The sequence below is a fragment of the Varroa destructor genome, unplaced genomic scaffold (assembly GCF_002443255.2).
Source record: "Varroa destructor unplaced genomic scaffold, Vdes_3.0 BEIS01000001.1, whole genome shotgun sequence".
NCBI lineage: Eukaryota > Metazoa > Arthropoda > Arachnida > Mesostigmata > Varroidae > Varroa > Varroa destructor.
Window position 1 is genome coordinate 7,828,710 of NW_019211454.1, and position 14,333 is coordinate 7,843,042.

The 14,333-nt window shown below is 41.3% G+C and overlaps 1 protein-coding gene across 1 annotated transcript in view; it reads right to left on the reverse strand.

Moving 5' to 3' along the window:
* LOC111246813 (core alpha-(1,3)-fucosyltransferase-like) overlaps positions 1-8,654 on the reverse strand; it is a 43,206-nt gene extending 34,552 nt beyond the window's left edge. Inside the window, exon 1 of the mRNA XM_022797037.2 lies at positions 7,181-8,654. The gene's annotated coding sequence lies outside the window, so the exon portion shown is untranslated. The remainder of the gene's footprint in view (positions 1-7,180) is intronic.
* Positions 8,655-14,333: the final 5,679 nt, after the last annotated feature.

The following is a 14,333-nucleotide window of genomic DNA, read 5'->3' on the forward strand; positions in this document are numbered from 1 at the left end:
AGAGAAAAGCTGTTCTTATTGAGTTATTGGTTAAACCGCAATTGCGTTGGCCGTTAGCGATAAACATCGATTCGCGTACTACCCGCGCCAGACAAACAGGTTGGGGTTCACTGAATAAATTAAACATCGCTAAAGCCAGACCGGCAAGGATAAATTGAATTTACATTACCGTTTCTGTCGCGCCGATTTTCCCCGCTTTGCGAGCATAAAGGTTTATACGACACTAGATAAGTAGATCATAACTGTGTACGGCGCCGGCAACGGAAACTCGATCAGTTTTCGATCAGAAACTCGATCAGATTGACCGACCAGCAGCAGCAGCAGCAGCCCTATCCATTCCCGTTGAGAGCGAGTTCTTAATAGGTATTTAATTGCGACGCTACTAGGAATATTAAAGAGGCGCGGGGCGCTTCTTGAGTAAACTGTGGCCTGGGAAAAGATTTGAATTAAGAGCCACCAACTCTTCTTTAGTCCTGGAAATGCTTCGGGTGTAGATCGACACCGATTCCTATCAAGCGTACAAATTTCGACACCTATGACAGATAATTTGAGTCGGAACTTTGCGCTGAGGACGTGGCTCACACTTACGTGACTACGTAGACACAAAAACCATGTTAGAATCTGATTTAACAGGAATGGTTTCACATACATAATAAAAACAGTCTTACAACACGCGAATCCTAACTTGTTAGATAGATTTAGAACCGGGACAAACGTATGATATGTATATCTTGGTTATTTGCATGTGTTCATTGTGCGCCGACGACTCAACTTAGCGTCGACGACGAGCAAAGCCATTAATTAGGCAACAATTGGGAACTTACTGGGAAAGTACTTGCTAAGAAATTCCTTGTGGGGTCAAAGTGCCCGAAACGTCATTAATAAAGCACATTTCTCCACGGGAAGAAATTGTACTAGGATACTATAAACATTGTGTACCTTAATCCAACATAATATTATGGGCAAATGAAATGCCCCAGTACGGCAGTTCTTATGAGCAAGCGTATTGATAATATCTTGATTTCACTGATGATCACTATTGGGCATGGCTCGCACATAAAAATGCTCATTCAAAAACCGTATTAGATATGTTCATTCCGATTAAGGGGTCCTATTGACGACAAATAACCCCATTCAACGACGGAACATTTAGAGAAAATTTAAGGCAGCCGCTAGGCCACGCGGTAGCGCAGTGGGTAACGTGCTTACCTACGGAGGTAAGGAATATGATGTAGCTTGGATTCAAATCCGGCTGCAGACAGTGTTGAAAACCGGCTATCTAAACGTATCCTTACCGAACGTAAAACACGAAAAGAAGAAAGAAACAAATACACATTTTAACGAGACGCGCGTAATCATACGCGTTAACGAAAAAACGCGCTCATATTAGATATGTTTGATAGACAGATAGCATTATACAGCTGGCTTCCAGCAAAAAACAGCCCACGTCTGAACCTTCGCCATCATTTGTTCCTAAGCCAAGTAGCAAACGCGTTACTCACTGCATAATTATATGCATCTACGACGTAACGTCTTACTTCCAGACTTACTTACGAACTTACTTTCAGAGATCTGCGTTGTGAGATGCTACAATACAGGTGGTAATCGCTCTCGAGTTATAGAATAAGTTCATTAACCGAAACAAATGCCTTATTAATATGCTGCATACGTCCCTTTCCTAGGTGACTCATGTCTAGCTCTTACTAAACCTAATACCTGACACTTCGCACGAAGCGCGCACCTCATGCTTTTAGTACAAAAGCGGAAGTTGTGAGGCGGTCCAGGAAATAGAAGATCGTCTGTTAACGATATTCCATATTATTATACTAATTAAAAGCTTTTAAATCCATCGAGACAGTCATTGGAAATCAGTTTCACTACTGTTGGGCGAAATGATGAGAATGGTGGCAGCATGTGGTAAAAAGAACGCGCAGCTTTGCCCCCCTCATAAGGATAATTGTCAGTTAGAGGTACGGTAGAATTTTTGTCCAAATCGTAGTCCTGAATCATAACCATGTGTAAATGATACCATACAAATAAAATCGTGTTATCAAAATGAAATCAAATCAGACGTAAATCTTTCGACCGGGATCTTGCTACCAAATATAGGCAGGACTATAGCGAGGGGCGCCACCTGCTTTTGCTCTCCAACTGCCATCTTTTTGAAGAAAAATCGATTATTTATGGAAATTAAGTATTTAGAAAAAACCTAGCCCTTTCGAATAAACCACATAACGCATCGAGCTTATATATCTGGGCCACTGCATGTGCTGCTGTTCATTTCCTTCGATCTCTATTTTTTTTTTTACAAATTTGTGTGGTTCTTTAAATTTACAATGATAGGTGGTGACCGGCAATAGATGCTACTATAGACAATATCAAAGAGACGCTTAGTACAGCGTTATAAAGTTGACAAGATTGACGCTTCGGAATGGTAAGATGCAGATAAGTAAAAGTACTTTTTAATTATTTGTCACAAACGCGCGAAGGGTGCAATGTATGCGCGAGAATTTGCCTATCCATCCAGAAAACGTCCCATTCAACTTAAACGTTTGGCATGCTATGACCAAGGCTTAAATGTGCACCGAGCCGGCATTGGGCAGAACCGGGGATAGCGCATTACGAGATCTATTCACAGCGAGCGGACCCTAAATAATCGTCACCATTGCTTCTAACTGATGGATCAAACCAAGTTCCGAAGTTACCCAGATCTGTTCCTCTCTACTCGATTAGATAAGACCAAGTTAAACCAAGCCACTCTCTTTCTTTCGCTGGCGAGCTGGCCATTACCTACTGGCCGAGGTCGGCAGGCGAATAAAGACTCCCAGCAATACAATTCCTGCTACAACTCATCGCAGGCCAAAACTAAGGCCGGTTACTTACTACAACGTGACAGACTACGATACGTTTGGCCGTTTCGTCCCTAACGAAAGGTCACGTAAACAACACGTGAAGTAGTACTGCAGGCCAACAATGGAAGCTGACTAGCTTCCCGTATGGTGATAGCTACCTATATTATCAGTGTTACATTATATGTACTATAAATCTGAGAGGGGTTCTGTGAGTCGATTGAATCACATCGTTAGTAGCGTTGCTATTACGTCTTAAATAGGCACTATAATACGTTCTCCATAATATATATAGAATATACTGTGAATATACTGTCCCTATAACTCAATTAGAGAGATGATTATATACGCAAAGTTTTTGATATATATATATAATATATATATATATATATAATATATATATATATATATAATATATATATATATAATAAGTAATAGCAACGCTACTAACGATGTGATTCAATCGACTCACAGAACCCCTCTCAGATTTAAGTACATATAATGTAACACTGATAATATAGGTAGCTATCACCATATATATATATATATATATATATATATTAAATCGTCCGTATGATTTTTTCTATCATTTCAAGTTCGAATACAATAGTAATAATAAAAATACAAATAATTATAATATAATCATCATCTTAATAACAACCATTTAAAACACGACAATTTTATATGTTCTTGACGTGTATATGTATATTTAAGCCACGTCTTAAGTTAAGACTTTGGAAATAACTAAATACAAAACTTCCTATCATATCTAAAGTTTATACTGCATGTGTGGATATATATTTCCAGTTGATCATGGGTTTAATCGGGCACTAGCTGAGACAACTTTTTGGAATGTTGATCAGCACCGGGTAATCTTTGAACACCAGGTCTTTCTGGCAGGCCTTTGTATTCTAATTATTATCCCATCCACATCAAGTGTCTGAATCTACCAATAGTGGCGGTAAAATTAACCCTACCAGCGCAAAATCCTGAATTCAGCATTGAACTAACCTATCAGTCCTGTTCACAAGTTGATGTGTGTCCCTTCAAACTACCTTTGGAAGAATCTGTAAAACGGAAGATGACTTTATTGGCAACGTAAATATAATTGATGAAGTTCGACCCAAGAGTGAACTTTACTACGTATTGACAATCAGTTTCTGGGCGAAAGATGCCCATAAGGAATTTGGATTAACGGGATAAAAGTACTAGCCAAAAATAACAAACGCTATCTGAAAGAAAAGAAACAATGTCCATTATTGAACCGTATTCAAAGCAGTATATTCGATTTAAATGGCTTTTCCGAGCGTTTAGAGGGTCTTCATTCGACATCTGTTCAAATAACGAACGAGAAATTAAATTTCACGGTGGTCTTTTCAAGCAAACTTCTGTTCTATCCCGTTAAAAAAAGCCCTGCTTGAAATATGTTGGTCTTTCTGGCGTCTTTCTTCTTGGCGTCTGTCCTTTTTTCATAATCTTTTTATGCTAATGCCGTAAACGTAGTTAATGTACTAACGTCACGTCAGAGCTTCTGCCGGTAATTTAATCGGCTAACGTTGAACTAGTTCATCTATTATCCTATACGATCTAATTCTAAAATTAGCGCATGTTAAATCAACCGCCGAGCTCACGCTGAGTGTAGGCTTCGATGCCAGACGTACAAGATAGCTCAAACCCCCCATCGTTGCGTTTGAGGCTACCTTTTTTTTAACTCTGATGTCTACCTGACTGCCTTTGTTGCCGTTACATAGATGTAAACGGCACTAAAACTGTTGTGGAGGATTCGTGAAGGAGAATAGCTATAAACGATTGAAACTATTAAATAAACTTTTCTACTTTGGCCCATCATTCAAACTTGTTTCCTTGTTAGTACATCGGTGCTCAAAGTTGTGTCCTATTTCCGAACTTATGGCCACCTAGCAAATCACGTTTTAAACGCAATTACAAAGGAAGGAGATTCATAAACCGTCGGGCGGTTAACCGTTCCTGGAGTTGGTTGGAGACCTAACTATATATATAACACTAATTAGATTCAAAAAGACATTCTCTGAGCGTCAAAACTTTTTGTAACAATTTACCGGTAGTATAGTTTAACGATGCCCGTCTAACTCTGCATTATATTCAATCTCTACAAAACGACGAGGCATACCAGTCAGAGGAAATCACACTGTTACCTAGGGTCGTTGTGGTGTCGGTTCGAATCCGGGCATAGGCAGACTCCGTTTCGTGTTGGGAGTCAATCGTCTGATGAACTATGCTTAGCGGCGATACCGGACGTAAAACTTGATGGACAAAGGGCAAAGCAATTTATCTATCAATCCTGTGCCCGCTAGTTACATCATCAATCTCACATTGAATAACGATAATTTAAAACAAACTCGTCAAGGATAAATCTAACATGGACTGGTTTTCTTAGAATTTGCGAAAACGCCTCTGTTAGTTTTACAGCAATGATCACCATAGCTCCTGAGCATCTTAATATTTAGATAATCCACAATAATGTATATATTCAATTTACATGAAAATTTAAAGACGATTTTGGAATAATTCTAAGCAAATTTATTCTCAGAAATGGCCCTCGGCGTCTGTTCTATCCGACAGTCCGATTTCACTGGACTTTGCCCGTCTAACTTTTTCAGTAGTCCATTCACGCTGCTGTCTACTAATTAGCGATGTTTAGGGCTATCTTCTAACAAACTGAGATGAAACCTATGTAAGACAGAGATAGATAAGACAAGACAGGTATATCTGTGAAACAGACATAGAAATTAAATACTCGAAACAACCTTATAGAAAAATGTAAGGTCTGTAAAGTGATTACTGTGTTGACGGTTGGACACGGTCACGATCCTAATGGTGCTTTTGACTGAGTGCGAACAGCTGACGCTGTCCTACGGACGCTGTACCGGCAGCGACCTGTTTGGTACGCTGTTGATTCTCTACGTTCTTAATTACGTAAATAAAGAAAACAAACACAAGAAAAGTACTAAATTCGCAGTAAGTGGAATTCAATGATAAAAATGAATGACGCTATTCAATGGGTTGGTAAGTTCTTGATATTTACTATAGACCGTAGCGAGTTTTTAAAGTAACAAAAATGAGAAGAAAACAACAAATGTAAACACATTTTGTCAGTAGTAAAAATCTGCAGCGCTCTGGAGGGAGTGACCAGAGCAACAAGAAGCAAAGGGAAGAGATATGAGACAGAATACGAAAAAATCTGCGAAGTACAAAAGGAAAATTTGTCATTTTTGTTTTTCGGTAATATTCCATTCGTCTCGTTACTTCTAGTAGGGTTTCATGTAGGCCAATTGATTCCATATAGTGGACAGAAGAAAACCATCCGCTTTAACCTACATTGACGGTTATGGATGTCCGCATCAATCATGAGAAGAAACGCCTATGAGGATAATCGAAAGGGTCATTATGTTAATGATTTTATTTAGGACCCAGCCAGGTTAATGTTTCCCCTGTCATTCGGCTACGTATAATCGACTGGTGCTGTATATTAGATTCCATTACAAGACTCTGTCCCCTTGTAACAACTCACCTGCCAAAGCAACTAGCCCCCAAAAAATGGATGGCGCTGTAGTATTGTACTTAACTCAATTTCTGACGTGTGACGCACCGGACCCCTCAAGGGGTGCGAAGGTAATGTGATGGCGTGGAAGGATGTTGCTATGAGGCAATCTGGAGCTGTCACATGTGCAGATCATGGTGGTAGTAGCAAATACCCAAGTGAAAACCTTGAGCACTGGGGTTGGGGATGGGTTCTAGGTGAACGGTAGTTGACCGTGCGTCAGTTGGTCCTAAGTTTATGATGAAACATGTATTGACAAAAACTGATCCCCTTGAGGTCTCTTGAAATAGAATCTACTATCATTTCGCCATCGGTATTTAACTCTGAACCTTACTTCGCAGAAATCGACTAAGGATTTCTTAATCGTCAATATAAATCTATGCTATATCTAGAAAATAATCCTCTGCACATAGTACTTTGTCAGACTTTCTAAATTCTACTCGAAGGGCTCTCTATCAAACACAAGGTATGCGTAGAGACTACGTAGAGACGAACAAGGCAACAGATGTGTCCGAGGAGGCGATTGGCCTCCTCGGACCTAAGCGAAAAATGGCAGCATTGTTGTTGTTGTGGTGGTTGGGATTGTCTACGCCAAAATGAGCGGTTAAGAATTTTTCCATAACGAGTAACAATATTAGTTTACAAAGAGCCTTCTATTATATTGTAACCACTATATAAATCTTTTGAATAAGAGGTCTCATTTCTTATCTAGTTAAACGCGGTCATCAAGTTCCCGATAAATGAAAATTACCTTCTTGGACAAAAGCATATTTGTCAGATAATGTTTAGTTACGCATCGATTAAGCAAAGCTTTCCTGTATTTTCGCCCGAGTTTTTCTCGCCTTTCAGAGCCGCCATTAACAGGCGGTATACTCCCAATAAAAATCCAAACACTATAGCAGCTTATACAGGGTTGGTCTGACTACAGTCTGCACGGGCCTAATCTCTTCCGGGTTCATGACCCATAAAACAATCCCCACTAAGCGCATGATCGAACACTGACAAACTCAACGTTACCACTGGTTTCACTAATCCCGGTCCTTTCTAACCTGTACGTAGTCACCACAGGGACTTAGAAAATGTCCGAAATGTCGTATCAGCGGATACGTACACACACGCACACACACAGAGAGGTTCGCTCTGATTGTTCGTTACTAAACCTCCATTGCAGCAGACACTTAAGTATCTAACAAGAATCAGACCGGATCAAACCACATCGCAGCATTCGCTGGCCCGGAACATTAGGGTGATTCTTCGAAGTTTCAGGGCTTCAGGTCTGCGCAGTGCATCGAACTACGTTGGCCGATAGCTCTCTTGAACAACTCATCTAGCGACGTCGAAATATTTATCATCGTCGACCAGTCAGGGCACATTGTTAGATAAATGTTTGTTATTACTGCAGACACTGTAATTCCTGACACACAGAACCTCTACACGTGTCCACTAACTCAACGGATAATTGATCTGCCTGCCCAACTTGGGGACTCTTGATAGCTCAGGTTCAAACCCGAGCGAAGACACTGTTTCGCGCTAGTGGGAACCAACCGTCTGAAGTAACGCCTAACAGCTTGAGTAGCGAATGTAAAACACCGGTAACAACCATAAAACTAGTATGGAGTCCTTATTATTGCACTGTTCTACTTACTAGTAGCTAAGTAACGTCAGACCTTGACTACCGCACTCATTTTGATCACATTTGCATTTTCCTCGTAATATTCCATTTGGCCAGCCGCATGGTACATGTCAAGCCCAGTAATACCGGCTATCGGATACAGAAATAATCTCCAGATATCGGCCGCACGGAAACGCCTTCATCACTACAATGAGAATAATTATTGCGTTGTTGATCGATCACTCTACGAGGCTGCTTCAGGTACTCAACTCTTGTTTACATCTATTTTTGCTAAAAGTAACTTAGTTCGCGAATCGCTAGACTAGAAATACCCAGCTCAACTAGCAGCAGCTGAGGCACTCTTAACGACGATCGATGATTTTTTTTATTAATTCGTCAATTGAACTCAATCTAAGTATGGTGCCATTCCATCAACGTCTGCCGCGTCGTTTCTTTTTCTTTGAACAGGCGTCAACTTCGCCGCCGCCAACATTCGTGGCGCTCTCTGTATCTCTGCGGCACTCAGTTTTAGTACTCCCGTCACAGGAGTGAACGGCGCTAGTCGCTTGATGTCGGCCGCTAGAGAACAGCTCGGCGCGCCCACGCACGCATCAACGGGGCTAATAAAGTGGCACGCAGAAAAGGTCTCCGCGTTTCCATCAACTGCCCCGCTCACGTATCCATTGGAGGTAATATGGGAATACAACGCTAGCACCAGCAGCATCGATAGCGTCAACAGACACAGTAGCAGCAATGCTAGCGATGGTTATTAGTGTTTCACTGAACATCGCTTTCGACTGAGCAAGCTGCCCTTTCCGTTAATCGGGCTCTCGATGGTTTGCCTCAACGCGTCGCGTTAGAGTGACGTTAGGGTTCTCTTACCGAAGCAATTCCCTTGCCTCTATGGTGTTGCTGTGGCGTCCAATGAGCAGCCATCATACAGAGATCAAGAATGCCTTATTATAGCCCCACGTGCGTATGCTTACAGCCAATTATATGGATAAGCTTATGGTGACGTGCGAGACGTGACAGTCGTCTGTCAGTCTTGAATAGAGTAGTCGTCTGAAAAAGAAGCTCTAGCATCTAATTCAGCAGAAATAAAACAGGCTCTCTAGAAAGGTCGTTCCCGTAATTCTTCTATGTTGCTGCTGTTCCTCTAGAGTCACCTGTTCTCTTTGAACGTCTCTTTGATCATCGGTTAATGCGCGCATTGCATAGTGCGGTACGTCCTGTAAGTGCCCCAGTTTGGCTGCGTTCGTAGAAGATCATCGATCAGGCACGGGGGCAGGCTGATCATTCAGCGGCACCGTTTTACTGTGCAAGCACCCCTTGATTGCAGTATTTTCCCCGACGTCGCGTTACGACATCGCAGGCTGCGGGTATTCCTCATACAGCCTAACTTTGTTTGGGTCTTCTGACTTGTTTCGATTCGTTGCGTCGGCCAGCAACTAACACGTCACCGATGCTACTTGTCTACAGTGAGGACAGATGCATCTAATGCTTGTTCGTTTCAGGCGACCAGCGACCGGTTGTTGTCAATAGACGCTCTACCAGTTATTGCTTCTATTCATTAACGGCAATCGTCGCCTACTCGACGATACATTTCGTGGCTCCAGTGACGGTAGCATCGGCTGCGTAGGGTGTTCATCTCCTCCTCCTTTAATGTCATTTCGTCAAAACAAACTTCGGCCGCCAAATAGAGACATAGCCCAACGTTACGATCGCTATATAATCGGACAGGAAAAGCTATTATAATGTGGTGTATTATAAAGGGTGGGCAAGGACTATGGGGGCAAGCATCGTCTATACGATCCCTACACATACAGGACAACAGCGCCCTGCGTGTTCGTGAGGACTGATACGTTACTAGTCATCATGAATATTATGAGCGTCATTATCAGCTATTTGTCACCTTCGTGTTTTGGAGGCGGCGACGGGTAATAGTGATTGAGTACGACTTCGACGACGCCGATTATGATGATAATGATCAGGATGATCCTGATGCTTAATTGCTCGATGACCGTCAGTAAGCCAGCGGCAAAATCTGATACACAGAGACTGCATCAGCTGCTGGAGGTATTAACAACTTCTGTGTGTCTTCGTCTATACGTAACGCACCCGTTGGTGCTCCGTGTTACGGAACCTGTCTGTCTTCAACAGGTAACAATTAGTAGTCACTGTCATTTGTGTTCTTTCAGCTGTCGTTTTACATAAATTGCTGGTTTTGTAGCTGTTGTTATTATTATTACTACCATGATGTATTCCGTAGCCACCGATCAGCCGCAAGATGTTTTCGTAGCCGTCTGTTTCTCCTAGGACGATTTAAACCACAACTACGTATCATAATAGTCGATTTTCGATGCTGCTCGTGAGTTTCACGACTCCGTTCCTGGTCGCTTAGCAAGAATACCGCTATCGATACGAGTTTCTATCATCGAACGCGTTCATATTATTTATCAAACGGTCTGAATATGACTGTTCGATTAATATAGACCACTGGCTTAGCAAGCAGCCATTGATCGGTACTGAGAGGATGCGATCGTTTTCCTGCAGACTCGTGGCTACGCATGTTGATTACTGATGCTCATAACGTGAACACGCCTGTTAGGATCCCGCTACAGAGGAAAAATGCTGAAACTACGGTACGCGACTTGGGTGTACATTTGCCCACACACAATAGCGGCGTAGCCGGCAAACAAGTTAAATGTGTGTTTCTGATTAATTATTATACGCGACAGATATCTCGAGAGAGGCGTAGAATGAAATGGATAGGACGGACTAAGTACGACACAGTGGGCTGCCAAGAGGCTAATGAATAAACGAGAAAAGAAAGGTTAACAGAGTGAAAAAAAAAAAAAAAATGCTGCTCAGAAAGGAAGCTTTTTTCCATTCATGGGGATCGTTTTGACTTTGCTTGCAAGTATACTTCTACGTGGCAACAATAAGATGAAGGCATCGCAGAATGCGATCGGAAGGCACGATTTCACGACGGAGGATTTCCAAAGGCGATAATAAAGACGAGTATATGTTGAATCTATGACTCAGTGACTAACGGTTTTGGAAAGTCCTCAGGTGGGGCTCTTTGCAGCCGGCTTGCCGGACAACCTTTTCCTGCCACCAATGCTATGACATTTGTAAATCAGCGTTTTCATGTACCGACCGAAACGATACCTGTCCGTATGATTACGTGAGATCTTCATCTCTGTAACAATTGCGTTTAGGTAAATCTAACTGCAGACAATTTCAAAGGCGGTCATTAATTCCCGATTTTAAAAACGATGTTCTATTGCTATCAAATTCTTTCCGATGCTGATCATTCGAGGATTGTTATTCAATACAAGTTATGTACTGCGCATCGTTTGCGGGACTTAGAGAAACAGCGTCCCCTTGTCTTTTTCTACCAGAAACTTGGCTGGCACACCCACTACGTGTCCCATGTGTTTTCAACGGCAATAGTGGCGATGGGTCTGATTTTTTAAGGCATCGTCAACAACATGCAAAACTCTTACAAGTTGATACGTTGGTCTAAAATATCCGCCATCTACGTAAGTGACTCGGTCATAAAATGAGTTCATCAGTAATCTTTCTACTGACCCTTTCTAATTGAAGTTTTCACCATTGTTGTTACACTGTCCCATTTAACTCTTACAGAAGCCACAAGGCACCAGGGGGCGCAAATAGAAGGGCTCGAATCGTTGCCACATTTGCTACCGCAGACACGAGCTGGACTAAGAGAAAAAAATTGAAAGACTGGTATCGAAAGATGATGTAGCGGCACGAACTCACGAGACAAGTTTGCATAGGCTCGTTTATTAAAAACCGCTTGGATGGAAGGCGCATGGCGCAATTTGGGTGCAAACATCTGGAGAAGTTGTACAGCAGCAGCACTAAGCAAGCCCTAATGATTTTAAACGACTTAATCAATCAGGTAAATTACCAATGGTGCCGTCGAAAAGGCCTGTTTCCTTGTTCAATTTACCATTGTTAAATTTATTAATATGGATATGCGTTGGAGAGCCACTTCGAAAAACTGTCTGCCGTATCAATGTTTTAGTCTTACTAAAACAAACCTATGTTGAAAAAAACATGTGCACACTTCTCATTTTAACATAGTGGCATCGTAAACCTTTTTACCTTCCGCGAGTTCGTATCGAACCTACACATCATCCTTAACTTTCCGCTAATATATTTTGTATTGTACCAAAAACAACACAGCAACTATCTATTACGTATCAAGGAAGTGTATAGAATAGCAGAGATCCTCACCTGGCCAGCTTATCATCCCTACGTAACAACAGCTAAACCTATATGATGTAATTAGCAACGAATGCATAAGCCGGATCCGATAGGATGACACTTTATAACGTTGCCCTGATGATGGTATTAGTATGGCATCTGTGGTTACTGTCATACAGATATTTGAGCAAGGCGACTGTGACAGCAGCAGTGCTTACGATCGTCATCAGGCACACGCGTATAACATGACTGGGTCAGGATCTGGCGCGGAGATAAGTCGATTGCTTGCATACATATCAGAAAGAGAGCCGGCCTCTACATGAAACAGCAGGAGCATACGGTCCTATGCCACAATCACATAAATGATATGATCGGGGACGCTGGTATCAGATGAGGACCCGACAGCGAAATGGCGACCCTTCTTGCTTCTGTGCCCTATCTGTCCGCTGTTGCCTGCGATCTGGTTTACGGCTGTCCTATGAGGCCATTAATATTTCACACTAAAAAGAATCTTAAAAGAAAGTCACGACATGGTGAGTTGCGCCGAGAGGCTTTACAATAGCCACTGACGCGACGACCATATATATATATATATATATGCAATAATGTTTAACTGCATGTTTGTTAATTGAAATTTTTATTGGACCTAAACATCGCGGGTACACAAAGATATGCACAAATATGACTGAATAAGGGAAATTTTCGCTAGATTTTGAAAAGGTTTTTATTCGAGGACGTCTAGGACTGGTCAGACGTCGATAGCGAAGCCGTTACGCAATGAATTTTTAACGAACCTAGGCTACTTTTGGGGATAAAACAGTACGTGTGGACGAAACAGTTCGTTCAAGTAGTTTTCTCTCAGCCCACTTGATTTGAAGTAATACTAATGAAACAATTGCGTAACACTTGTTTTTGGGATTTTTCGCTATTGAGCAGAAAAAAACAAACGCTTGATCAAGAGAGAGAGAGTGAGGGGGGAGAGAGACGGCGTTTACGTAATGGTGAAGATGCAGATGTGAAATATAAGGCTCGACGCTGTCACTGTTATCGCACGGTGTTATGTCGGATTGGAGTACGCTTAGACGATAACGGACGTTAAACCCGAGCCGTTTGCATGTCGAGTTTCAATACCTTCATGAAAAGCTTGGTGGAACAATTTACTATCTATATTTTCGTGAGTGGTACGAAATTGGTTTGTTAATGAAGTCGTTGGTTGTATATTTCGATGACGATGCCCTAATAGTTTCACCGTTGTTATCTTATGTACAATAATACAACTATATATTATTATGATCCCAGCTACTTTTCTATGAGACAGTCCCTCGGGATCATGTTTTCTTTCGTCGAAATTAGAGTTGATGCATTAGACCTCGCTTCTACAAGATAATCAACTTGTATCTTCAAACTAGTGCCTAAGGAAAACTTGGCCGGCAAAACCGCAAACGATATGAAGGTAACGTCCTTTGTAGCATTGTGCGTCTTCGTTGGGGCAATTGAACCGTCTGCTGCTCTAGGGAGACAGTGATCATATCTTTAAATATTTCCAATTTTATGTTCATTTTTAGTCCTTTTAGATAACGATTTCTGTTTTAAACTCTTGGTTTTTACCAACATGAAACAAAGTATCTACGCTTGTGCACTGTAAAGGTAACCTTCTTTCACGTTTCTGCACGTATGCAAATTTTTTCAGCCCGACAGAGAGAAATGTAAAATTTAGGAAAAATAGTCTGGAATAAACGAACCGGCAGCTCAAGGAAAAACGTCACTAACAAGAGAGCAGTATTTAACTAACAGGTTTAGGACTATCTCTTACAGAGTTTTAGCTGAACACTTCCAATAATAGTGGGCAATAACATTGTTAATCTACTAAAACGAATATACGCGGTTTTTTTATCGCTACAAAGTTGTAAAAAACGTATTTTAGGTTCATTCATACATTTCATATATATATATATTAATAATGCTAATGTCAAAAAGCCTGAACAAACGTTTATAACAAAGTAAATATACGTCAAAGCTTTGTGTTATATATATAACATTATAATATATATATATA